The sequence below is a fragment of the Lissotriton vulgaris genome, chromosome 1_1 (genome assembly GCF_964263255.1).
Source record: "Lissotriton vulgaris chromosome 1_1, aLisVul1.2, whole genome shotgun sequence".
NCBI lineage: Eukaryota > Metazoa > Chordata > Amphibia > Caudata > Salamandridae > Lissotriton > Lissotriton vulgaris.
The window spans coordinates 1,805,556,218-1,805,582,902 of NC_141685.1; the positions used below are offsets into that span (position 1 = coordinate 1,805,556,218).

Below are 26,685 nucleotides of genomic sequence, written 5' to 3' on the forward strand. Positions count from 1 at the left end.
GGGAAGATGGCTTCACCAGGGAGATTTACAGATGGTCATCTGGCAATGTTGCAGAGTCACTCACAGTGGCCTACACCAAGATGGAGGAGATGGGCAGCCTTGGTCCTATTTCCAACAAGGCCCTCATCACGGTGCTCTCTAAACCGGGCAAGGAATCACTTCCTGTGACAGCTACAAGCCCACATCACTCCTGAATGGGGATGCAAAGATCCTGGCCAGTGTCCTATCCACTCAGCTCAAGAAGGTCATACCCACTCTGGTCCACCCCACCCAGGTCAGCTTTGTCCCTGGCCGTTCCTTCACATGGATGATTTTCTGCTCATGCTTACGGATGTCTCCCAATCCGTTCCTGCTCATTTCACTCTCCTGGAGGATTTCGCACAGATAGCGAGCTAAAGGATCAACATGGGGAGAGTGAGGTCCTCCCTCTTTCTTCCTCACCGATGGCAGCTGTGGTTCGGGGATACCGGTTTTAATGGATGTTGACCTGCCTTAAGTACCTGGGGATCCTCATCAACCAGGGGTCAGATCGCATGATGTCGGATGATCTTGAGTCCCTTATTGCGCGGACGTGGGCATACTTTGCCAAATGGATGCACCTTAATCTCTCATTCTGGGGGTGTGTCCATGCAGTCAAGATGGTTACCCTCCCCAGGTTTACACATGCTTTGGGTATGTTGCCCATCCAAGTCCTGATCTCCCTCTTCCACTCTGTGTATAGCCTTATAAGGGCTTTATATTGGGTACTGCATAGCCGCAACTGGCACTCTACAAACTGGTTCCCCATAGTAAGTATGGTGGGTTGGGTCTCCCCTCGGTAGACTATTATGTTGTTGCAGCAGCACATGGAGCGTAACCTGGCACAGCTCACTTACATGCGGCGGGGGTGGCAGACCACCCCCTCTATGGGTTTTGATAGAACAGATCCTCTCTGTTAGCCCTTCTCGGTTGGCCACTGTTTGCATGCCCGACTGGACTGAATGGCTGGCGTGGGCATAGAAACCCTCTCCCAATTGATTGCCGATGGCTCCCTCAAGCCCTTCACAGCCCTTCAGGATTAGTTTCACCTACCAACTGGTCACATCTACAACTCTGCCATTGTCTTCGTAACTGCTTGTCCGCACCACATTGGGACCCGGGGTCCTCTGCGGTTGGTGCTTACTTCCCGGTGTAGGACAAATACCACGGTGTAATATCAGGAGAGTACCAATTGCTTTGTCACAAATAGTCCCTTGGCCCAATCGTGCTTTACTGAGGGTGTCATGACAGGTGCTCCTGCAGGTGGAGTATGATAAGGAGGACTGGGCTGAGATCCTGGAGGGTATTGATAGGGCCAGGCGGAGGCCAGAATGAAGTTTTGTCTCTTTAAATCGCTGCACAATTGGTACTGAACCCCCTCCAAGGCGGAGTGCTCTGGCCTTCTTCATCACTGGCACTGTGTCCTCCCCGGCTGCGACATTCTCCACATCCTGTTCAATTGTCCTGACCTTCTGGGGCTCCAGGTAAGGGTGCAGACCACACTGTATGATATGCTCCCTCATACCTCTCCACTCTCCCACCCCGCCATGTTCTTACAAGACCTCGCCGATGTTCCCCAAATATCTTGACGTTGGTAAAGTGGTGTATCTTCAATCACTGGCACTTTTCGCAGTAGTGTCCTGTGAGCGGCTCATTTATTTGGTGAATTATAAGCTGGACGTCTACTTGCAGGTGTGGGCACCGTACCTGGATGACTCACTGTGATGGGTCTGGGACTGGTCACTTGAGAGGGTCTTGGGACTTGGGTGGTGTCTAGAGGGGGCGACATTGTTGCCAAAGCTTGGAGGGGTGCTGGTGACCTTGATTTTTCTGTACCCACCCCCAAACCACCCTCCCACTATCCTGGCAGTTTCCGAATTTTTCTTGCTACCCTATATGTTGGCTCCCTGGATTAGCATGCTTTTTAATTATTGGGCCTGCTATTATTGACAACTTCCCAACTGTACTGTATTGTGTTGCTCAGGTGAGCCTATGTTCTGTATTAATTGTGTTGGAAATCTAAAATATAGACTGCAAACAGAAAAAAAGCAACACATCGCCAAGAAGACCAAGACAGCTTGTCGCCAACTCTCTCTATTGAGGAAAATAAAGTTGGTTCTTCATAACAGTCACACACACCATAGTCCCCTCCCATCTGGATTGACACAACTCACTGCTCAGTAGCCCTCCATATCACCTTTACACTCTTGATGGTATACATGCAGAATATTAGCACCTCAGGAGTTCCCCTTTTGCACTAAAAGAACTACACTGACTCCTCCTTTTAGCCCAGATCGTCTTCAAGACCCGCTGCATCACTTCTCAACCCTGCTTCCCTGGCAAGCAAAATAACCATATTTGGGTCCAACGCCAGAATGGATATAAATCACTGCAAGAGGGGAAAACAAGCCTTTTCTGTTCATGCTCCTAGAATCTGGAACACCATCCTTATCAGAACAGCATTGACTCTCCTACAATTCAGAAAACAAGACGAAGACATCCCTCTTCAAGGAGCACTAATCCTGACACGACAGACTACCTTTAACCTTTTGTCAATTATTATATCTCCCCAGGGATCATGCTCCTAGTTGAGCACTCTGGGCCATATGCACAATGAATAGGCAGAGACAGGTGTAAGCCTCCTTGGCTTAATGCCTCTCTCCTCCACTTCTGATTCGCAAGGCTGCACCACATTTACAAGAATATGGTGCAGCCATCCGTTTACCCTTGCGATGGCACTAAATTTAGCAACTTAGCACCAATGCAGGAACCCTTTCACCATAGTGCAAGGGTATTTGCGTGCAGGGGAGGATTATTTATGTGTAGGTAGGTGCCCATTCCTGCAGATACACAATCCTAAAATGCCATATGTCACTTTCATGTGTGCTGCTTCATGCAGCACAAATGAAAATGACAAAATTCAGTTTTTTTTAAAGGTTTGTTTATGTACAGAAGGGATACCGTCCTGCATATAAACAAACCTTGGCATTCTGCTTTTTCCATGTGTTCTGCACAAGGCAGCACACATGGAAAAAGCAAAAACTAGGAGAAATAATGAATTTCTCCTTGATTCTCCAAATTAAGAGCAGGATTTACCTTGTCTTAATTTTAGCACTGCCTCCTATGTATACCACCCTTGTATAGGGGGCAGCGTCAAAATGAATGGGTGTTGCGGTTGAACACCCACCCCATCACCCACTGCCTACCCCTTTCACGCTAAACATAGCATAAAAGGGGGCCTTATGTACAAGTCAGCGTTAAGCCACGTTAAGGGCCAGATGTAGGTAGGCGTTTACCGGGTGGTAACGGCCGAATTCGGCCGTTACCGACCGGTAAGAGCAATTTGACATGTAGGTCCCTGTATTTTACAGACTCGGTAAATTTACCGATAGGTAAATTTAACGAGTATGTAAAATACCGAGTCGGTATCATTACGGATTCCGGTAAATTGGTATGTAGGTGGGACTCTTCTGAGTCCCACAAGCAGTACAAAATCGGTATTTTACCATCAAATACTACTTGATGGTAAAATACCGTTTCTGGTGTGCATGCACATGTGTGCATGCACACCTATGCCATATGACAGGCAGACCTGCCCTTAGGGCAGGTATGCCTGCCACATGGCACCCGAGCCTCTTTTGGGGGTGCCAGAGGGTGTCAAAGTGACACCCCCTGCACCCTTGTGACAGTCGGTATTTTCCGATGTGGTAAATACCGACCGGTAAATGCCCAATCAATCCTATGGGCTTCAAAGCCCATAGGAATGAATGGGCATTAACTGGTCGGTATTTCCCGCATCGGAAAATACCGACTGTTTCCGATTCGGTAATTGCACATCTGCATTTACCTACATCTCGGTACTTTTATTTTCCGACCTCTGAAATACCGAGTCGGTATGACTCGGTATTTAAGAGGTCGGAAAATAAAATTTACCTACATCTGGCCCTTAGTCTTGTACATAAGGCGCAGACCCTATCGCCACCACAACATTGGTAATAGGGACGTTGTGGTGGCCATAGGGGCTTGTACATATGCCCCTCTGTTTGTCTCAAGCAAGGATTGCACTCTACAAATACCAGTACATACATAAATACATGCATTCATAGTTTCATGTGTAGCTTTTCACTCTGGCAGACGTTTTTGATGCAGCTGCTTGATCCCTTACATAGCTATCTTTTATTGCCTTTTTTACTGAAACTACTTCACGCTTGATAAAGTCAAAATGTTGTCTTAAAATTACAAAATTGAAGAAAGATTTAAAAATGATGTCAGAATGGTAGTGAAAATAATAGAACCAATATGCAAGATGTGTGCCCTTGAGGACATTGAACTATAAGTAGGCTTTCCTGTTTTCAGTTTCTATTTTTGGTAAATTCTGGTGGGGTTTTTTCAGTGTTTTCAATATCTTAAAAAACAGTTGTTCTCAGTGGTTACACATTTTCGCGCCACCAAAAACAAAGTGTTTTCCCAGTGTTTGTGGAACGTTTTGCTTTTATTATTGCTTGCTTTCTGCACTGAAAGAACATGGTATATAGACAGTGTACTTATAGTGTATATGAGATCCAAATAGATTTTTGCAAATTAATCTTATTGTAGTACACCATACAATACTTCTTCAGTGAGCCTTTGGGTCATGTGCGCTCACTCTTTCCTTCTCATGTAAACTTCTGTGAAAAGGCCCTCTCAGCATTCATAGCCCCTTAGGCTGAGAACCATCAGCTAAGGGACACAGTTGGTATGACTCTTTCTTTGATGCCACATAAAGCACAAAATGATAAATATTTGTGTTTTAGTTCCTGTGCATAAGAAAACAGTGCACCAGAATGGACTAAAAAGGCAATAGCATCCCTCCTTAACTCTGAAGATTGTAAAGATGCTTTCAGCATACCATCTACCAAGTGGCAAGGATCTCCTACAGGGAATAACTTCAGCTCGGGTATCAATTTTGACAGGTCATCACACAACTATTTTATATACGTAGCTGAATCACTGCAAATACAAATAATATCACTCCAATCTTTGTTGAACTTGGAAGGCACCCTTTTTGCAGAGCATTCCAAGTGACACTGCTTTCCATGTTTTTCAAAAGTCTGGTGTCATGTTTTCACCACTATCCCAGATGCTTGGTGATATATATATATTCTTGTCACTATACCTTGCATTGAATGTTTAAAGGCTGAGGTGTTGGAAATTCACCTACTATCAATACTAACCCACTAGAAACTATGGTCTGAGGTATTAAGGGTTTTTACCCATTCTCAGTGGGTAAATGTGATGACACATATTAGGAAAGATTTTTATGAAACCAGCCATTTTACCTATCAGTGAAAGAATCAAATGCAGCCAAAATATCAAACATGAGTTTGATATTTCCTGATTCTCTATAGTTTATAAAATAATTAAACTAGACCTAAAACATGAAACTAAACCCTGTATCTTTAGACCAAAGGCCACAAAACTGAAAAAAAGTAAAAGGGAGAAGAAATAATATTTTAGTGGCATCCCTAAAGAACAAAACTCAAGCAGAATAATATTAGCCAGTCTTTCTTACTGCTAGCTTGTATAACAAAGTTACATTGTATTGACCCCTTCAGGAAGACAAAAATGACTTTCACTCTCTTTTTCCTTTCTTTGAATGCCATTTAGTTTGTGGTTGTCCAGGTGTTTTTTCAATGTTTATATGTTTTAACCGGTGAGGGCTATTTTTCTTTCAGTGGGGTTTTATCAGTTATTATAGGTTTAAACCAAAAACCCCACAGCCTAACTATAAGGCATGTAGTTTCCTGCTTCTGGTATGTGAAACAGTGATGCATAAAATGTTGCCTCATAACACTGAAGGTAACACTGAAGGCTTTGGCCTAATATAAGGAGAACTGGCTGAGGATTTTGGGAGCTCCGAGCGAAATAATGCAACACAGTTACTTGTATTTCAGGACCTAGAATTATGGGGTCTAAAATCTCTGAATCTGATCATTCCAAGCCCAGAGACACAGACCTCTCAGAGTATTGAATGAGCTGAAGCTTCCAGAACCAACATTGCACTACCCGCACATTGCCTGCAACAGTTCCTACTCCCCCCCCCGGACTTACACATGCATGGCCTTCACCCCTAGCCCCCCACCCCATCAACCCCTCACATCCTGTAGACGTCCTGATTTATTAATTTTTTTTATTTAATGCGATTTTATATAGCGCGAACTTTACCCGAAGGTGTCAGAGCACTTTACATAAGAACCAGTTGCAAAACATAAGGACTTAGGATTACATTCGTTACATAAACGATACACACAGAAAAATATTGCAAATGTACAAGATGTTAAATCACACAAAGACGAGACTGGTGATTATAGTTATGTCTATATACAAAGGGAAGGGATATGAATGGATATATTCTAAGAGTCACATAGGAATGGTAGCGAGTACAAAGGTCTACTACATATACTAGTGATTAGAGTTATCTCTATATACATAGGGAAGGGATATGAAGGGATATACTCTAAGAGTCACATAGGAATAGTAGAGTACAAAGGTCTACTGCATATACTAGTGATTAGAGTTATCTCTATATACATAGGGAAGGGATACAAATGGATATACTCTAAGAGTCACATAGGAATAGTAGAGTACTAAGGTCTACTGCATATACTAGTGATTAGAGTTATCTCTATGTACAGAAAAGCAGAGTTCCATTAAGTGGGGTCGGAGGGGTGATGCAGTCACAGCACCAAGGGAGGGACAGAGAAGGGCAGGAAAGTGAGACAAACGAGAGAGGGAAGCAGATAGTAACGAGTAAGATAACGAGGAGTGTGTCAGAGGCAACAGGCGAGACAATAGAAAGGTCGAAAGGACAGAGGGGGAGGCCAGAGATTGCTAAAATGGTGGAGGAGAAAGGTAGAAGAAGAAGTGAGTCATAAAAAGAAAATGGTGAGGAGCACAAAGGTCCAAGTCCGAAAGTCCAGGAAGAGGGCTGCCATAGCCAGCAAGTCTGGGGGGCGAAAGGCAGTCCGCAGCAAAGTCGCAGCCTCATCGTTCATGAGGAGCTGGGGCAGAGGATTCCAATCCAGAGACCAGGGGTCAGGGAAGAAAGACCACAGGCGCCAAGGCAGAACGGGAGGCAGCAAAGTCTAAAACAAAGTTTGAAGGGAAGGAGGAGCCTCTCACCAGAGCCCAGTTAAACACGATGTGGGTGGTGGCGTTGTGCGTGGGGGGTGAAAGCCGTGTTGACGCTGTTGGTGCGGTCACGCTCCCGTGCGTTGGCCGTGTGGCGCTGGCACGGCTCCCGGTATAGCCGGTGAGTTGTGTGTGGGTTCATCCGCCCTGGTAGTTGTGTGGGAATCGGCGGTGGGCCGGCAGGGGGGCAAGCAGGCAGCAGACATATGGCAGCAGTATGTGGGAGCTATGGACGCAGAAGGCACAGAGCGCCCAAATGAAGTCCTTCACCGCAGGACCCGCCAGGAGAACGGGCGCCTCAGATGTTGAATCCCGAAAAGACCACTGTGTGTTTTACTGTGTCAAAGGCAGCTGAGAGGCCCAGCAGTGGTCTCCAGCCTCAGTATTAGGGTCGGGTGGCGGCAGCTGAGAGGCCCAGCAGTGGTAGGGCAGGCACACCCTGTCTGTCCACGTGCCCGAGAAGGGTTGGGGCAGACCCTCCTGCCTCCTCTGTCTCTCCTCTCAAACATTTCACATCTCTCCCCCAGGCCAGTTCCTGCTGCTTAAAGCAGGCAGAAAACGTTAATATGATTTTTTCACCAAAATGGTGAGAATACAGGGGCTGCTGATACTAATGAGCGCAATGGGGGTCGCCCTATCATCCTGCGGGAGAGACAAACGAAGAGACAAACACCCAGCAGATGGTAAAATGTACATGCTGCTCGGTGATAAACTTTGCCGAATCTGTGCATTTGAATTGTGCTGGTCTGGAAGAGACCGTCTTCGCCCTGCAGGCACAAGCTGCAGCAGTGACGTCACCGTGGAGTCTTTGGTAAATTGAAATGCTAGGCATATGGTTAAAATGTGGGCTTTCTGTCTATGGCCCAGGTCGGAGTTAATGGAGGTTTAAATAGCCGGGGGCAAGCAGGCCGATGTAAACAATGTTGGAGTGGGTGTCAACCACTGTATGGCATCATGAGGAGAAGCCCAACGAAATGAAGGAGACGCCGGAGATGAAGCTGGGCCCACTCTTTTTGGGTGCCCGGTGCACTGCACTACTCCTTCTCCTGACATCGTAAGCAGGAGACAAATGGATCCATAATAGAAAGACAACAGCTGGTGCTGGACGTCTGGCTGGCCAATTATCTGGAACAATTGCAGCAAGAACATGTGCACTCTTTTGACATGTTCAGCAGCGGAGAAGAACCCTGAGAGAATCGCCAACGCCCAGGGATGTGAAATACAAATGCCCGGCTGCGAGGTGATTAACTTCTCCTTGGAGAAAATCCTTGTTAAGGTTGTAGCACCAGCGAGGAGACATGTGGAATACATCACACATCTTAACAATGTACTTTGGTGGCTTTAGCATGTTCTCCTGGACTCTGCTGCAGCTCATGCAATAAAGTGTTGAGGTTAAGCAACTTTTAATAGCTCTTCTGCAGGGTTTTATTTACAGGCAAAGCACTTTTTATTCCCTTGCTTTTGCTTTTTTTGTGTGTTGGGTGGACACGTGGACAGGCGCAGCTCTACGACACAGGGGTTATTTATTAGATACGGATAAGCAAAGAAAATGAAAGGTAGCGCCGAGACAGAGGTCTAGCTTGCTTCTTTGAGTCAAAGTACAAGCCGAACCTTCAAGACTCTCAGGGGATTATTTACAAGCCCCTTTTGCGTCACTTTTAACATGGGAAAAGTGACGCAAAAGTGTTTCAAGGGGCTTGTAAATAAGCCCCTCAGTATGTAAATGGTACAGGAAATGCCCAGTAAAACATGACACTTTCATATTAAAAACAAATTATTTATTGAACGCCATTGAATACTAATGTTAAACCACAGGTTAGGTTTTTGATATGGTACACATCTTGAATTGAGTTTCTTCAAGATGGTCTAAGATTTTGTGCTAAATTAAAATGAGACACAGTGAAGTAAAGTCTTTAGCACAGGGTCTTAGGGTGTGATAAATTGGGGAAGCTAAGGAGTTAGTCTCAGTTTTCATAAACACACAATTTGTGTTTAACAACAGGATGTAAATCTCCATTTCTCTGACTTAACAGCATCGGACAATGCTTCTTTGTGTTGGGCAATGTCTGAAGCTGAAAAGCAAATTCTTTTTTTTATTTTTATTTTTTTTAACTTCCTGCTCTGGGTAGACCTGCTTTTCTGCACTATTGTACGAGCTCACTTGGTTGAAATAAGGCGAGAGATGCAAAATGATACCAGACCTCGAAGGCTTGGAAAGTACTGGTCGAACTGTAGAGGATGCCCAGAACAACACAAGTCGATGAATATTTGTAAAGCGGTGTATTCAGTAAGGGTGGAGCAGTAATGAGACCCCTGTTCCTTGATGGGTTCTAGTGCATTGGCTGTGCGGTATAGTTGTCCTAACCCTTGATAGATCAATTGAAGTGAGAGAGTAGAAATTAGGTTCCAACATGAAGAGTTGTAAGGTGCAAGGTGAAGGTCCAAATCCCAAACCTAAATGTGTTAAAATGCATTCATTAAGCAGTATGATGTGCACCAAAAAGGTAGTGCAGACATACTTTGGCAGAGCAGGAGGGTGGTCTCTCTTCTAAAATGGATGAGATGTATTTGAGATGCAAAGCAATAACATGCTGTCAACATCAGATGGTTTCAGGAGCTTTGGCTGATCAGTGTGGTGGTTCCATCACTGGATGGAATAAGGTCCTTTATGAGAGCAGTGTGTAATTCCCCGAAGTGGGTGACCAAAGATGAACCTGTATGCAAGGTAATAGTGCCCGGATGTTTCATGGTTCTCTGTCAAACCAGTGCAGTGGGAGGATGGGTTCAGGTGCACTCACTGCCATAACAGAGCAGGCTTGACATCTACTTTTAGAGTAGTGGAATGATCAGTGCTCGGGTTTGTTTGTGTCATCAGCCCAGGATGGGGTGAGATGAGGCTCACTGGCAGAGTACTGGCATAGTCCATAACTTGGACAAATATGATAATAATTATATGCTGGGTTACTCAAATGGTGATTCCCAGAAAGCATTTTAAAACATTTAATGGCATTAAGGCATCTGATCCAGAGAACCCTGTGCACCCAGCGTGTTAGTTCACCTCGCCTATGGGAATACCTATGGGGATTAATGCACTTGCTGGTGAGATCTGTGTGCAGTGTACATCTTTGACTAGTCAAAAAACAGCGAAGAGAGATAATGTGCCTGTTTCAAAGCGCTACGCAAACAAATGATGGACGGAATGCTGAAAAAAATCATACATTCACCCCAGTCAAGAGATCTGGGTAAAATCCATTGTTCTTTTGTTCACCATGCCACCCCAGTTTAGACCTAGCCATATGTAAATCAGTCTTGACCCTGTGCCTCATGGGAACAGTCCACACCGAATTGCCAAGCAGAGTCCTCCCTGGACCATAAACAAGCATCCTGGGACGGGTTTCTGGGTATTACCCTTCATCAGCCAGGCTAGCTTGAATCCAGTGGCACAGTGAGCAAAGACCCCAAGTCTGGGAATACCCATCCCACTTAGGGTTTAATGTGCAACACAAACAAATATTCAACGGAATGCTGAAAAAATCATACATTCACCCCCAGTCAAGCGCTCTGGGTAAAATCCATTGTTCTTTTGTTCACCATGCCACCCCATTTTAGACCCAGCCATATGCAAATCAGTCTTAACCCTGTGCCTCATGGGAACAGTCCAAACTAAACTGCCAAGCCAGGTCCTCCCTAGACAGTAAACGAGCTTCCTGGATCCGGTTTCTGGGTATTACCCTTCATCAGCCAGGCTAGCTTTAATGCAGTGGCACAGTGAGCAAGGGACCCACATCTGGGCATACCCATCTAACTTAGGGTGAAAAGTGCTACGCAAACAAATGATGGACGGACTGCTGAATATATCATACATTCACCCCCAGTCAAGAGATCTGGGTTAAATACATTGTTCTTTTACTCACCATGCCACCCCAGTTCAGACCCAGCCATATGCAAATCAGTCTTGACCCTGTGCCTCATGGGAACAGTCCAGACCGAACTGCCCAGACGTGCCAAGATGTGGGTCCTGTGCTAACCATGCCAGTGGAGTCAAGCTATCCTGGCTGATGAGGACTGAAAGCCCGAAATCGGTCCTTGGATTCTTGTTTCCAGTCCTGGGAGGACCTGGGCTGTCAGTTTTGTCTGGTCTGTTCCCAATGGGTGCAGGGTCAAGACTGATTTGCATATGGCTGGGTCCAGACTGAAATGGCACGGAGAGCAAAATAAATGATGGATTTAGGCCCAGATCTCTGTACTGGGGTGAATGCATGACATTGTTCTTCATTCTGTCCATCAATTGTTATATTTGCATTTGTCACCCCGAGTGGGACGGGTATGCCCAGACCTGGGTCCTGTGCTCTCCATGCCACTGGAGTCAAGCTATCCTGGCTGATGAGGGCTGATAGCCCAAAATCGGTCCTAGGATTCTAGTTTCCAATCTAGGGAGGACCTGGCCTGGCAGTTCAGGCTGGACTGGTCCCATTGGGTGCAGGGTCAAGACTGATTTGCATATGGATAGGTCCATGCTGAAATGGCATGGAGAGAAAAAAATCGATGGATTTAGGCCCAGATCGCGGTACTGGGGTGAATGCATGACATTGTTCTACATTCTGTCCATCAATTGTTCTTTTTGCATGCTTCAAAGCACAGCAGGGTGTAATTCTTGAAAATATTTAACACTGCAAAATATTGGTCACTTTCATCTGAAATCTCAACTCTTTGAGGTTTTCAAGTATTCCAAGACTATATCATCAAACATTTCTGATTTTTAAACAATATTACGTTTGCCAAAAACTCTTGCCTCTCCTTTTTTCATTTTTTGGGGGGGAAGAAAAGCACCTCAAACCCTTCTTTCATCAGTTTGGCACATTCGCTTCATTAGCTCTCTAAGTCAACCTTGCTCCCACTTTTTACACTCCACTATCTTGAAACGTCACCATCAGCCCCTCTGAAAAACTGCTTGGAAAAGCACATAGTAGATCAGGGTGCAAGCAGCTATTCCTCATTTTGGGGGAAATTTCTTAATGACAGAAATGTGATGCGGAGATACTGGCTGGTAAACTTAATTTCAGACCTCCAGTATATGCTCTGCATTTCTGGGCACCTCGTACTGAAGCTAATAGTGCCACTTTTACTTCTTTTCTCCTCTGATGCTTATCTCCGCCTATCTATTTGTCCACCTTGAACACTCTCTCCATCTGCATAACTTCTATACACCTTTTGTGTGACTTTCGTGGTTGTCGCCTGGTCCAGCCGGAATTAAGAACAATAAGTATGAAAAGGTCACGTGCTTGTAAGCAGTGCACAGTTGCAAGAAGACAGTAAGCGAAATAATACCCTTGAAATTTTAAATATTTATAATTAACCGAAAATAAAGCGATAAAGAATTATATCTTATGCTTCAGAAGTATTTGCCCTTCCTTAAGATTCCTACACAAAAGTCACTGTAGCAGAGGCATCCCAGGGAATTGGTGTCTAAAGTTCATTAGTCGAAATATAGTTGCATTTGCCTGCTATTTCCAACAATAGAATTATTTACCATGGCGTAAAATGTTTCCCGCAGCCCCATTTAGTGAAAGGAGGAAGTAATTGAAATTGACAAGTTAAAAATGGTTTAGACACTGGCGCCCTTTTTGCTTTTTGTTTAAAATGAAAAGCTATTTTCCTGCGCTGTGACGTCCGAGTTAAACAACAAAAATGGCGGGTAAAATAAAAAGTGAATTAGGTCTGAAGTTGCAAAGTTCTGGTCTGAATCCATGTGTCAAGAAACTGGCCCTAGCTTTAAGCCATTGAGTCTGATGTGGACAGAGCACAGTTGGTTAAATCTTTGGTCAGTAGATTATTTTTTCCCACGGAATTCAGGTCCGCGGTAGGAACTTCTAAGCCAAATGTGATCACTGAAATCAAAACATTGAGAGAAGCAAGATAAAAGCTTGCCAAATGTCAGCAAACATCCAGTGCAAACGTGTTTTTCTTTTAAAAAAATACTGCTGCCTCCGTCATAGCAAGCATCAGGTGAGAAGACAACAGGCTGGCCTTGAAGTTCTTTGGGCCAACATCTAGTCTGTCTACTGACCCTGTCAAAGGTGAATGCATGTTTTTGTATGTTTGTGTTTGCTTGAGCAACTTTCTCTCCATTTTTCTCCACTCTGTAATTTTTTTATTAATCTTGCTGAGTGAACACGTTTCTATTGTGCACTTGTTGCTAGTTACTGCTTTGTGTTTCTGCTCTGCATGACTAGGTAGACATACATTAGATAAGTCAGTGATTGGTGAGACAAATACGGATTTGGCAGAGTTCGCCATCACAGGGAACCCTTACTTACTGAAAGTGTGAAATACTTTGCTTGCATCAGTGAAGTCATCTCATTTAAATTACTTACACATTTGACCAAACGACCATTTGTAAATATTTATTTATTCTCTACAGTGAACAGTCATCAAAAATGTTTGTTGTTGTTTGCGCAAAATTGTGTTTTCCCCTCAGAAGGTTTAGTTGTGAGAAAATAAAAGCAACTTCCATGACAGTTATTTTTAACTTTTTGTCAAAAATCTCATTCAAAAGGGAAAGTAGGTTTTTGATAACTGTAGTGGAAAGGTACATTTTAAAATGTGTACCTTGTGCTGCCGGACTTCCAAATGGAACTACACAAAAAATCTTCCTGGAATTAGCATTTCCATCTGGCATGAACTGATGTCTCGTTAGAGGACAATGCAACAACAGCCAGGAGATGAGCAATATGGGATGAATTTTCGTGAAACTTTAAAAAAAATGTCTCATCTACCTCAACTTCTTCCTGGAAAGTTCGGTGGGATCTATCAAGCGGGGGGGGGGGGGGTTCTCCAAAAAATGCATTATCTCCATGCAGCTTCCCTTGGGACAACTGAACAGCAGTTCTACAAAACAGAATTACATCAAATTCATACACCCCCCTCCTCATAACAATTATGTCAGTCCTGGGAGATAGAGACCCTGAGGCCTTGAAAAGGCTCCAAGCAGGAGGTGCATGCCCCCTCCACTTTAAACAAGATCATGCCCAAAGGATGGGGTCCCCAGGAGAATGAAATGGCAACAGTCAGGGGGTCGGCAGCCTCCCTTTCCAGATAAAATAAGAAAAGCAGTGAATTTAAAATGAGTGGAGTAGCTGCTCATTTCACATTTACTGCTTCAGCTCAGAAGTGCCCCATAATGCACTGCAAGGACTAGTTCAAAAATATGCTTTTTAATGCTGGTGGTGCCCTTAGAAGGGGCAGGGGTACCACCATATTTTATATGTATTTTGCGGGGCTGCTGGAAGCACAGCAACCCCTAACATCATTTTTTTTAAATTCCAGTAAGTCTCATTGGTCATTGAAAGAATGACTCTAGGAGAGCGTACCATTATTTTTACAGTACTCTGAGTTGGAGCTGTATGTTCTTCAGCTGGAGTGTGGAGACCTCTTGTGGTTGGTTCTGTGGCTGTAGTTTTTGGCCTGAATTAAAATAAAAATGCTCAAATACATGTTAATGTTGTAATTTTATGAATTTGTAGTCATCAATGATAATAAACTGTGTAAAGAGTGAATTTATCAAATATACATTTGATTATATTTATTGGCGACTTTTTGACAACAAAAATAGGTCTGCTTTATATATGTTGATGTTTTCACCCCTCGATAAAGCTAATAGCCCCACTTTTTATATTTTGGTGTTCTGACACTTTGACATAGTCAATTTGTTTGCCTTACTCAAAATGTATTGAAAATATGTGTACCCCCATACCATAATTCCTAATCTTATATGTAACCAGATATGTCAGTTGTCTCTATCTGTAATTGACAATCATGACTTCATATTATTTTCTAGACTTTTCTTTAGCCACTCGGCTACCACACATCTCTTTTTTGTGTTGATCTGTGCACTATCAACTTTGCATGAAATAAAGAAACAGAGACCATGGCATGTATAAAAAAAAGGATGCTTTTTCTCGTAGTTGAGTGTTTTTACTTGAGGCACCACCCATAATGCATTCAGTATTGTGCAAAAAAAAATAGTACACATTTATAAAGTTTGTTACATAAACATCACATTAAACAAAATATATACACAACATTTGCCATTGTTACATGTTAAAATCTAGCGACATTACATTTATAAGTGTCTTACACATATAATTACAATTGCTGTTTATTGTGAGAAAGTGGGCAGCATTGTGAACCAATCAAGGTCATATGTTTCCATAAACTGGGGACATTTTATAGCCCTCAGAAATGAGGTCCAAAAGGTACCAGGTGGCTCCTAGTGGTCAGAGATCATTCTAGTATTCAAAGAGGTACAAATACTCTCTTTGCCTTGACATATATATTGATTTTCTCTTTGCTAAGGAAAGGTTGTCTCCTGAATACTTTAATACTTCAAATGGCATTATTTACTTTGCCACATGACATAGTCCACAGTGTGTAGTGGCAGGGGGTTGAGTGCCTGCTTGGGGATGAGCGCAGGGCCTGTCTTGCAGCCAGGCACTGTGCTCAACCCCACGGCATGCAAAGGCAATGTAAATCTTGTTTTACGCTACAAAACCATAGAAATGTACTTAAAAGTAATACTTCGATGAAAATGTTCATTAAAACATACTGTTTAAAAGCTACTAAAACCACTGAAATATACCAGTTATAGTTTTATCAAGTAAGTATAAATCATGCCAAATTAAGTACGATTTGCGTCCTCACCATACACTGCTAATTACTAACATATTTCATCACTCATGACATGTTCTATGACATCATTCATAACATACATGCAACATATGAAATTATATCACTGATGACAACATTGTGCATGGTGGAGGTGGGAATTTTAGGTAAAGCAATCCAAATAGCTCTCTCTGCCAGCATTGGTTTTAAACGCTTTAAGATCTATAGATAAGACCACTGCAATTGCCCTAATTGGGATAGCAAAAACCTGCAAAACCAGAAGAGATTTTTATAAGGTCCATGTTACTTACAAATTAAACCCAATGCTGGCAGAGAGATCTATTTGGATTGTTTTACGTAAAACTCGCAGTCAGCCAAGCCGACAATGTTCAACCAATATCCAATACACCTTATCCATGGGTAACACGCATGATCACAAGTTAAAATATCTCAAAGACATCCTTCTGCAAGCAATCTTTTTAAATGTGGCTTTTACAGCTTTAAAAATCATGGCCTCTTCGTTGCAAACAATTTGTTAACATATTAGAGCTCAAAAACGTTACCTTGAAATTACGTCGTTAGATCATACAGTTGTTCAACATTTGAAAACCGTGGCTGTAATGATGGCTGGTTTCCACTCTGTTTGCCGCGTCATTCTCTCTGCTGATTACGCACAGTGTGGAAAAAAAGGTCCCTTTCCGTATGAGACAGCCTTTTCCCTTCTACCGTTTAGACTGGTGTTCACCAGTGTAAAAGACTCCCTGCATCGTCACTGAAATTAGAAGTATTATTTATTCATCAGCCTCTTGTGGACATAAGAGAGTCAACGTGCCTTTGACGTGGGCACACAACTCAGACAAAGGAATGGCAACGTTTGTCATTTGGCCTGGGCTCTAAACCTCCACGCCAACCCTCTTATTTTTGGGAGGTGACCACATCAGGTTCATCTGAAAGCTAATATTAACCCTTGGTTTGTAATGCGTTTATTTTCCTGAGCTGTTTCCTTGCCCTATTAGCCTGTGGTCATTATCTAAGAAGGAGACCACATCTGTTGATTTGGCTGTGGTCCATTTGTTAACACAAATCTGTCTTTCACTTTGTTGAGAATATTTCAGTAATAATAGATACGTCGTAATTAGCCCCTCATCATTGTTCAGTATGCTAAAAAATAAAACCTTTTTTACATTTGAGCAAAGAAAACCAACGTTTCTTGTTTCTTTTAAGTGCACAATCAGTGTGCATGTTGCATTATGGAACAATGCAAAATAAAGGTTTCTCAAAGGGCTCTTTCTTTCTATGATCTATCCTGTTTTGTCTTTTTCTTTGTGTCTTCCACATTGCCTTCTAACTTTATCCGAAGCAGAATTCCATTTCCTCTTCATACTCATCTGCAACTTCTCTGGCTGGCCATCTAAAACTGAGGGCCATATTTACAAGAATTGGCGCTAAGCAGTTTTGACGATGCTTAGCAGCAATTTTTTTACCGCTGTCTATCGCCGAAATCTTCGGCATGTTAGCAACTTATTAACAGTACGTCGTTACTTTGCTTTAGGATCAGCAAGCAGCAGTGAAAATTGCAGCTAATCCTAGCGTGTCAGCGTTAAAAATCTTGACGCTAGAGTGAAAAAAGTGACGGCCAGCAAATTAGCGGCAAACATTTTTAGGTTAGTCAGCCCAATGTCACTTTTCAGCCTCTAGATGCAAAAATAGCCAACAAATACACCTTTAAGGAAATAAAATAAAATGAAAATAGTCCTCGGGGCTTGGAGGCCTCGCTGGGCCTGCGTCTGAGACCCAGAGTGGGAGGCATCAGTGCTGTGGAGTTACTGTGGCCTGACGGTGGAGGCGGGCTGCGTCAGACCCGAGCCTGTGGTCCAAGGTTGCAGACATTTAGGCGTTGGTGACTCCCCTTACCTGGTGACGAAGTCTGGCAGGTTGCATGGAGACACATTGCTGACCTATGAGAGAAGAACACCTGGTGCCTTTGGAGCTCTGATCAGTAGAGGGGTTCCTGAGGACCGACCTGGGGAAGTCTGCATTGCACAACACTTGCCACCACTACACTGGGGTGCACTGAGGAGATTGCAGATGTTGGGCCGTGCCTCTCTGCTTCACAGGATGGAAGAGGTGGCGCTGCTCGGACACTGTGGAGGGTGAGGGCCCTGAGCTGTGCTGAACTTGTATTGTGGGAGCGCCGCAACTTTGCGCCTAAAAGGGCCCTGCTATATCATCTGCATCGAGAGTTCCCCAGCGGACTCGGAGGCGACTGTTGTACACTGGATTGTGAAATCCGGCCTGGCTGAGGATCCTACTGGCTGATTCAAAAACTTTATAGAGAGTGCAGCTGATTAAGCACCAGTGTTGATGTCCAGGTGAGGAGAATGTGGAATGGGGAGCGGAAGAGGCAAGGGGTCATGTCAGGCCCAGGCCTAGCACCTGTGGGTGCTGCACATCGTGGCAGGAGCAATCTGGGCACTGTGGCAGACCCGCATTGCAGAGGACACTAAAGAGACTGGTGGGGGAATCCACTCACTGCATCAAGTCACTAATATTGTCATTGGTGGCAGTGGGTGCCAGGGGCACTGGGGTCAGTTTGGGCCTAGGCCCTTGGGCATGCAGCTTGATCCTCCATTACTCGCTGGGGCACAGGGAAACATGGAATCTGGTTCACACTGTTAGAACGGAGGAGGCGAATGGGTGGTGAGTCCTTTCCTCGCACCCTGTTAGTGCGCTTTTGGGTGTATGGGGGACTATCCCTTAGTGGACTTGCTCCTTCTACAGCGCAGTGCAGTTTGGTAGCTGCTGTCCCTATATGCTGCTTGTTCCTCTGACTCTGAGGTCAGGAGTTCAAGGCCCTCCTTCACCCACAGCCTCCTGCCTGCGCCTCATCCCTAGTGGTCCTGCGGTAGAGTGTAACTCTCTGCTGATTGATTGCCTTCCTGTCTCTCTTTTCTGCAGTTTCTCTCACTCTTTCTGCTCTTCTCCATTGCTTTTCTGCCTCTGCCTTTGTTTTTTTCATTTGCTTTGTTTGGTTTGTTTTTTTCTGTGCTTCTTTTCAGTCCCTTTTTCTGTGTCCTCTCCCTTGTTACCACTGCAATTCCTTGTGGCTTGCCCCCCTTCAATATCATTTTGGTCTCCCACATTTCCCGCATCCCAGTTGTCCTTCACCCCACGCAGCACTACTTAATGCCGGCTGCTGTGCGGTTGTAAGCATCGGCAAGCCCATCTGCATCTGTCTGCGCCTCGACCATGCTCAGTGCCAGGGACCCTGCCTCTCGGATACTCGACCGCCAGGACCCTCTGTGCACTCAACCCTGGACACCATGCCGCCTTCCATCTAGCATCCCCGAAGAATACCCTTTGACCTGTCGCCTGCCAAAACTAAAACCGTACCTTCTGCCATCCCAACACACAAGCTCCTCTGGCTGCCCAGATGACCAACAGTGCTCCTGACCAGTTTAACTGCACCCCCTTCAATGTGCGGTCCCGCCACAAACACTCAACACGACCTCTCCAGACATCGCCCTCTTCACGGACACCTGGACCAACCTCTGCTCTGGACCCGATATTGCCATCCACAACTGCTACAAAATCACCTGCAAGGACCACCCTGACTGCCTAGGAGGAGGCATTGTCGTCATCCACAAAAGCACACTCTGAATGACCATGCACTCTAGTGACCCAATGGCAACCATGGAACACCTCCACCTCCACTTCCAGATCCAGATCAACCACAACCTCTGTAGCAGCCTCTTCTACAATTAACCAATCTAGGTTTTGTAGAGTGCACTACTCACCTGTGAGGGTCTCAAGGCACTGACGGTATCGTCAAGGAGTTAGCCAGGCCCAACAGCGATACCACATACATGCCCCCCTCCCAAAACCTTTGCAACAAATTCAACACCTTCTTCCACCACAATATTAGGAAGATCTACAACAGCCTCGGCACACCATATTCAGCCACCAGGCCTGCCACCATTGTACACAACCAAGCCGCATCACAACAGACAATGCTCTGCTTGAACCCGCTCACAACAGAGGACACATTCAAGACCATGAAGAGTATCCACTCGGATGCCCCGACGGATCCTTGCCTGTACCACATTTTCCACAGAGCAACCTCTGCTATCGCCCCCCATTTTTGCCGCACCATCAACTGTTGCATCAAAACTGACTTCCCTGATGACATGAAACATGTGGAGATCAACCCTCAGCTGAAGAAGCCATCCTCAGGCCTGACAGACCTCCAGAACTTCATACCAATCTCACTCCTCCCCTTCCCAGCCAAGGTCATAGAGAAGGCCATCAGCACCTAACTCTCCAAGTTTATCGAAGTGAACCACGTCCTGGACACCTTCCAGTCAGACTTACGAAGTATCCACAGGACAGAGTCTGCATTCCTCATCCCCACAGACAACATCCGCTCCCTCCTCAATTGGGGCGAGACCACTGCCCTCCTCCTGCTAGACCTTTCGGCCTCCCTTAGACACCATCTCCAACCGCAACCTAATCACAACACTCCACAACACTGGCATCCACAACAAGGCTTTGGACTGGATCCAGTCCTTCCTCCCCAGCTGGACCTAGCAAGTCAGACAACCACTGTTCCTCTCAGCATCCATTGAGATCAGCTGCAGAGCACCCCAGGGTTTCTCCGTGAGCCCCACCCTCTTCAACATCTACATTGCCCCCATGGCAGACATTGTCAGAACCACCGACTCAACATCGTGCTGTCAATCATTGCCAACTAGAGACCCCCATTTCTAACAGCTGCTAACTGGGCTTTGTGCAACTTGTAAATATGGCAATAAAAAAAACTTCCATAACATCAAAAAAGTGACGCTACAGCAGCGTTAAATCCTTGTAAATATGCCACTATGTGTTTTGCAGACAGTTTTATGCAGGAACGCCTACCTTGCATCTCATTTTTGGTAAATCATGCTAACAAAAGTGTTTCTAGGAAAATTTCACGTTAACACAAAAAATAATTTTAAAAAGCTGCCCTTATAATAAAATTAACGCTACGGCAGCGTTAATACCTTACACATTTGGCTCTGGGCCTTTCAGTGACAGACATCCAAAGCAGTCTGTAGACGTGACCTAAAGATCACTGAGAAAAAACTTTGTTAAATAAAAACTATGGTTAATATTGCTAATAATACATTCACAAATGTTTGATAAGAACCGCAGAAATGTGGTGAAAAACACACTGTCAGAGCAAAGATTTCGTTTGATTTGCAGTTGAAAAATCACTGAAATTTTCCAGTTATTGTTAACCCTAATTTCTCCTCAAATGCACTGCAGCTGATATCAATCATGATGTCATAGATCACATTTCAAATGGCATCATATATTGCCACGCCGACATTCATAAAGTGCATACTATGTATGCAATAATTTGTTTGTGATTCAACCAATCCATGGGCGCTCCCACATAGTCCACTATACATGGCTTTGCATGGGTACAGCCTGACTGAAGACTCAGCTTTGTGCTGTCTTTCCATGTTGATATTGTATTGTATTGTATTGTATTGTAATTGCATTTATATAGCGCCTACTACCCCTGACGAGGCGTCAAATCGCTTTTTTGGCGGGTAGCACGCTACTCTGGGACCCATAGAGGATTAGTGTTGTATAAGTATAGTGAAACATGCAAGTACATTTTAAGTGGTGTATAGGTTAGTCAGTTATTTGGATATGGAATGATAGAAGAAGGATAGAGGAGGACAAAGGTTTCTTAATGAGGGTTGAGTGCAGGGCTTCTACCAAGTTCTGGTATGGAGATGATTCACAGCGCCGGTCTTTGGCTATGTATCATGGCGGTTGCGAGCAGTGCCAAGCTTTGTGCCAGGCTATGTGTTGTGCCCCAGTATGGACATATTCCTGCATATGAAATTCAGCCATGAACAGCATGAGCTGAGTGCAGTACCTGATTCTCTGCCATGCACCCAAACACCATGTGAAGCCAAGCCTCGTTCCCACTGACCAAAACTGACTTTCCTTTCTGCATCATCTTTTTCTCAGGCTTCAGCGGCAGTATGCTTAAATTTTTTGTTGATTTGATTCTACATTAATACATTATCTTTCATATTCCCCTAATAATCAATTTGGAGCCTGTCAGTTAATACACGGGGATGCCAAGAGAAGCTATGTTTTGTTCATAGTGAAGTCCTTGAGTATGCCATTGGTGGGTGACGATTGCTGGTGTCAGGAATTGCATTGATTTCACTTGTGATATAATCTGTCACATCATGAGTGAGTCATGAACAGAGCATTAGGTGTGAGTTATGGTTAATTATAAATGATGGATTTTAGAAATGTTTCAGCTAAAAACCGTAGGCAGATGTAGCAGAGTACTCTGTCTGCCAAACAGACAGTCTATCAACTCTATTTAGAGTCAGATGGCTCATCATGTTTGAACCGGCAGTCTCCCTGCTGCCTCCATTGGCAAAAACCCACACCAACGACCCGACAGACTTGGCGCTGTCAGTGTAGGTACCTCAGGCCATCCGTGATATTCGAGAGGGGGGTGTGCAGGGCCGGACTGGGAACAGCAACCAGCCCTGGCAGATTGCTGCTTAATCTGCCCTGGGAGCGGGGGGCTGCTAGTTATAAGCACTGCTCCTGCTTTTGTTACAAGAGGCCGATATTGCAGCACTGCTCCAAAACCGGCCCCAGTGACAAAACCGGCCCCCATGGTCCCTCACCCCTCCATCCCACCAGTGAAACGCCCAGTGCCCTCTACGGCCAGTCCGACCCTAGTGGTCTGACATATCTTTTTATCTGTTGGATACCAGCAAAGAAAGCCTGGTGGTCTCAAACTGAAAAAAATAAGAATAACCACCACACCCTGGGAGAAAGCAAACTGTCTGGGTCAATTGTATTCATTTTTAGAAAACAAACCCAAGATTTGAGATTTTGCTTTTGAAAAACCAAAAAAAGGTTTGAGGAATTGTTGCATAAAACATTGCTGCAGCTTAACAAATGATTAGTGCTTTAAGATGAGCCCCAGTGGCTGCAGCTCCTTTGCAGGCACAGAGATCTCTGCCAGGCCGACAGAGATCTCTACCTGTGGCTGCCAGGGTAACAGAGATAATGACGTCTGAAATTCTGGTGTGCAACTGACCGACCGCCAAACTCTGAATGAACTCCAACTGTGGATTTTAAGTACATTTCTGTATTTTTCAAACAAAGGTTAACATTTAATGAGCAATAGTAAACAAAACCTATCTTTACCAAGTATTTTTATGATATACTACATCTAGCTAACATGTTGATGTGTATTATGCATACCCTTCAGATAGTTACAGCCTATGACAATGCCCAGTATAAGCCCGCAAGGCATTCTGGCTTGTGCATGTGCCTTTGGGCGCAAGGCCTGGTCTATGCTGAGTCCCCATATCTATTGTGCTCACTGGCCATGGTCTTTGACCACACTAAATTTTCCAGTTTTTTGAGAGTTTCCAAATATTTATTGACCCAAATCTGGGTCTGTGAATTCGGAGCAGTGTCCCCAATCCAGGGACAAAAATGTCTCAGTCTTTGGTGTCTGGCATGATGCATCTTGTAAAGGCTGCCACAACAAAAAGTTGTAGGGGTGTCAGCCAATGAGATTCTCCTTGTTCACGGACCCGCAGTTGGTCTGGAGACTCAGATAAAAAATTCAAATTACACCTTGAAACCGGCCCAATACCAATTTTTAACTGAAATATACATAATAGATCTTAAATTATATGAACCAGAACACAATAAGGTACTATTATGAGTAAAGTTCTAGTTTCATGCCAAGGTTGGTGTAATTTCGTTCAGCTGTTTTTTTGTACCCCAAAGCAAACATTCGTATGAGCCCCAGAAAGGGAAACAAAAGGTTGTTGTTGCAGCGCCCCTTTAAGTTTTGCAGACCTTCACGAAACTTGATCTGATGAACCTGAGCTGCGTGAACTTACTGTCAGTCAAATTTCATGCAGGTTCCCCAAATGTTGCCTCAATCACTTTTAAACAAAAACACCTGTACTCCCACCATCTCCAACTGTGTCATAGATGCCACCTTCGAGGTGCCTTTTGGGCCTTCTTCTACCTCAAACCTTGAATGCAAACTAATTTATTAAACCATTTTCGCCATTGTCAATTACTGTATCTTCCTTGTTGCTCGCTTTTGGTGTTTCAAAACAGCCAATGGCGCAACTCGCATCGTAAACAAAAGTGCCAATCTATATAACCTGTGGTCTATGGCAAAGGTCTTGCTAGACATCCCAGAAGAGTCGCATTTTATGATGTTGCCCAAATCCATGAGCAAACAAAGGTTGTCGTAATCGTGATGCTTAATCTGAGTCTACACTGGCAAACTGATCTTGCTTGTTCAAAGCTGACGCAAGTTTGACAAGCCGAGGGGTTGGGGACCCATCGTCCTTTTTGATTGGTTCAGAGAGTGCACTCCCTCTGCCCTTTAAATATTGCAAAGCCACCCAAGGCCTTCCACAAAGCAAACTGTCCTGGCATCGCTATCGCATCAGCAGGCCAAGCTGAATCTCCCTCTCTGTGCACCCTGCAGCCTGGAGCAATCTGGGGCCTCTTTTCATTTCAAACAGGTATTTATAACATTTGTAAAATAAGATTTGATTGGACATATGCGCACATGATAACATTCTGCACTTAAATATCATAAAAGCAGTTTAACCTTGCACTTGATATGTTGAAAAGAATCATTCTTAAGCGATCTGCAGAAGTTAGAAACTATGTTGATATCCAGAATGGGTGACCTGCGGCTGCAGGTGAGCTATGGTTTGCGTGAAAAGGTATTTTTGTTCAGGCATACAGTTAATAGAGTTTAATCTAGGTTGTATGGCTGAAGTTTTTACGATTTATCAACCTGCAATTGTGGCATAAATGTATCTTAACTGTAAAATATAAAATTAGGCAAAGTTGACCATCAACTGTACTAATCATACAAAATCAGCCTGCCTGTCTGTCAACCCCCTCAAAGTAATGACGTTGTCTGAATTTTAAATGGTTGGTGAGCATTTAGCTACTGCTAGTTTTTAAGAAATAAACAATTGTGAATTCCAAACAAAATCCCTATTTTCACACTGTGCTCGAATGCTGCACAACTTCCCACGATTCCGTTTTTGGATTGTTTTGTGCTTATTGCGTGCAATTGAAGGTTTGACAGAGACTCTTAATTATCGGAGCTGAAGTATTTGGAGAACTATTCTGACGTTCGGGAGATGATGGAGTGTTGTATCTATGGCTCACTTTCAGTGAGGAATTGACAAGGCCTAGGCAAGCACTTTGAGGTGGGACAACGTACCTTGTAGTGCCAGGAAGTTTTGATATCCCGGTGCTCGCAGAAAGAGAACCCCTGAATCAAACAGTTTTGATAAGGAGAGCCCTTTTCTTTCTAAATGTATTTTTATATCTCGGGATAGTTAATGTGGAATATTGAATATGTCCATTATGAATGGCAGACATGACTACAAGGCTGGAAATAACACAACAAATGATCCAAATTACGCAATAATTTGTTTTAAATGTATGTAAGCAAAATATTTACTCCTGAAAACGTTGCACTTTGTGCAAAGATTATAAGATATTTTATAGTTTACTCGTTTACAGTTTCATTTTCAATTTTAATACTTTCGTGAATTAAAACCTCTATATATTGAGAGGAATGAGTGGGTGGTTGAGTAGCCGCATGCTTGAACATAAAAATGTGATTTTTAAAATTGCACACACAAAAACAAAATACATGTCAGAGAAAGGACAGGCTAGCTAAATGTTGCTTGTTTGTGACCAAAAAACGTTTGAGAATCAGTAGGGTCTGAAATGATGGACTTGTGTTCCTGATGCATAGAAGTCCAAGTCTGCAATGACAAGCGGCCCTCACTTGAGAAAAAAAAACCTTTTTGAAACCTAGGGATCTGTTGGTTTTTACTTCAGTACTTAGGGAATTGAACTGTCTTTCCAAATAGAATATTGGACGTCATAATAGCTATCTTGACTTAGACTCCAGAATATATTTGCTGGCAAGTCAGAAGATCTGCATGGGGGTATAAACCATAACATATTTACAATGAAAGCAGAGTAGTGGATCTTGATTTAAAAACTAGAAAGCTATTTGATTTCAAAACCGGAAGAGATAAGTTGACTTAAGAACTGTAACATATTGACTTAAAAACTAGAAGTACCATTGGGGTTTAGAAGACATGTTGAACTGGAAGCCAGAGGATCTATGTTAACTTTGAGGCCCACATGATGAAGTTTCCAAGCAAGAAAAACGATACCGCCTTAGATGACATATTATTGACTTAGAAATCAGAACATATTGATTAAGCATGCAGAAGATAGTCAGACAGGCTGGCGTGGTGGTTTTAAAGGCATATTAACTTCAAAACTTTCCAAGCTATTTTGTCTTATAAACCAAAACAGTTATCTTACAGTTTTCTTTATACCACCAGAGTAAGTAGGTATTTTTTTACCTTTGTTTTTCCATAGCATTGCCCGTTGCCTCCTAAACCGCTAACGGCATGCAATGGAAATTTTGAATTGCACCATATCTCCTGCTTTCGAAACGACAGGCGCTCACACACCCAATGTGGACAGCATTGAGAAATACTTTGTAAATACATTTGGCCGATCCTTTCGCCTACATGCATAAAGAACGTGTGATAACCTGTGGTAGGGATGTCTTCAGTTCAAAGAAAGAAGCCCATATTCATTAACCCAAAGGGCGCTTTTAGGCAAGGATCAACAAGCGAAAAGTAACAATACAACTAGAGTAATCATGCTTGCACTCACCCAAACATGAGCATTATGTAAGCTTGGCAGTAAACTTTA

At 43.8% G+C, this 26,685-nt stretch overlaps 1 protein-coding gene across 2 annotated transcripts in view; it reads left to right on the forward strand.

Annotated features, from left to right (window-relative positions):
- The window catches only part of SLC38A4 (solute carrier family 38 member 4), a 247,924-nt gene that overhangs the window by 154,355 nt on the left and 66,884 nt on the right, over nt 1-26,685 (forward strand). Inside the window, exon 1 of one of the 2 annotated variants that reach the window (XM_086919125.1) lies at nt 24,305-24,440. The exons of the other annotated variant lie outside the window; for it this stretch is intronic. The gene's annotated coding sequence lies outside the window, so the exon portion shown is untranslated. Of the gene's footprint in view, nt 1-24,304; nt 24,441-26,685 lie in introns of those variants that run through there. 2 annotated transcript variants of the gene reach the window in all.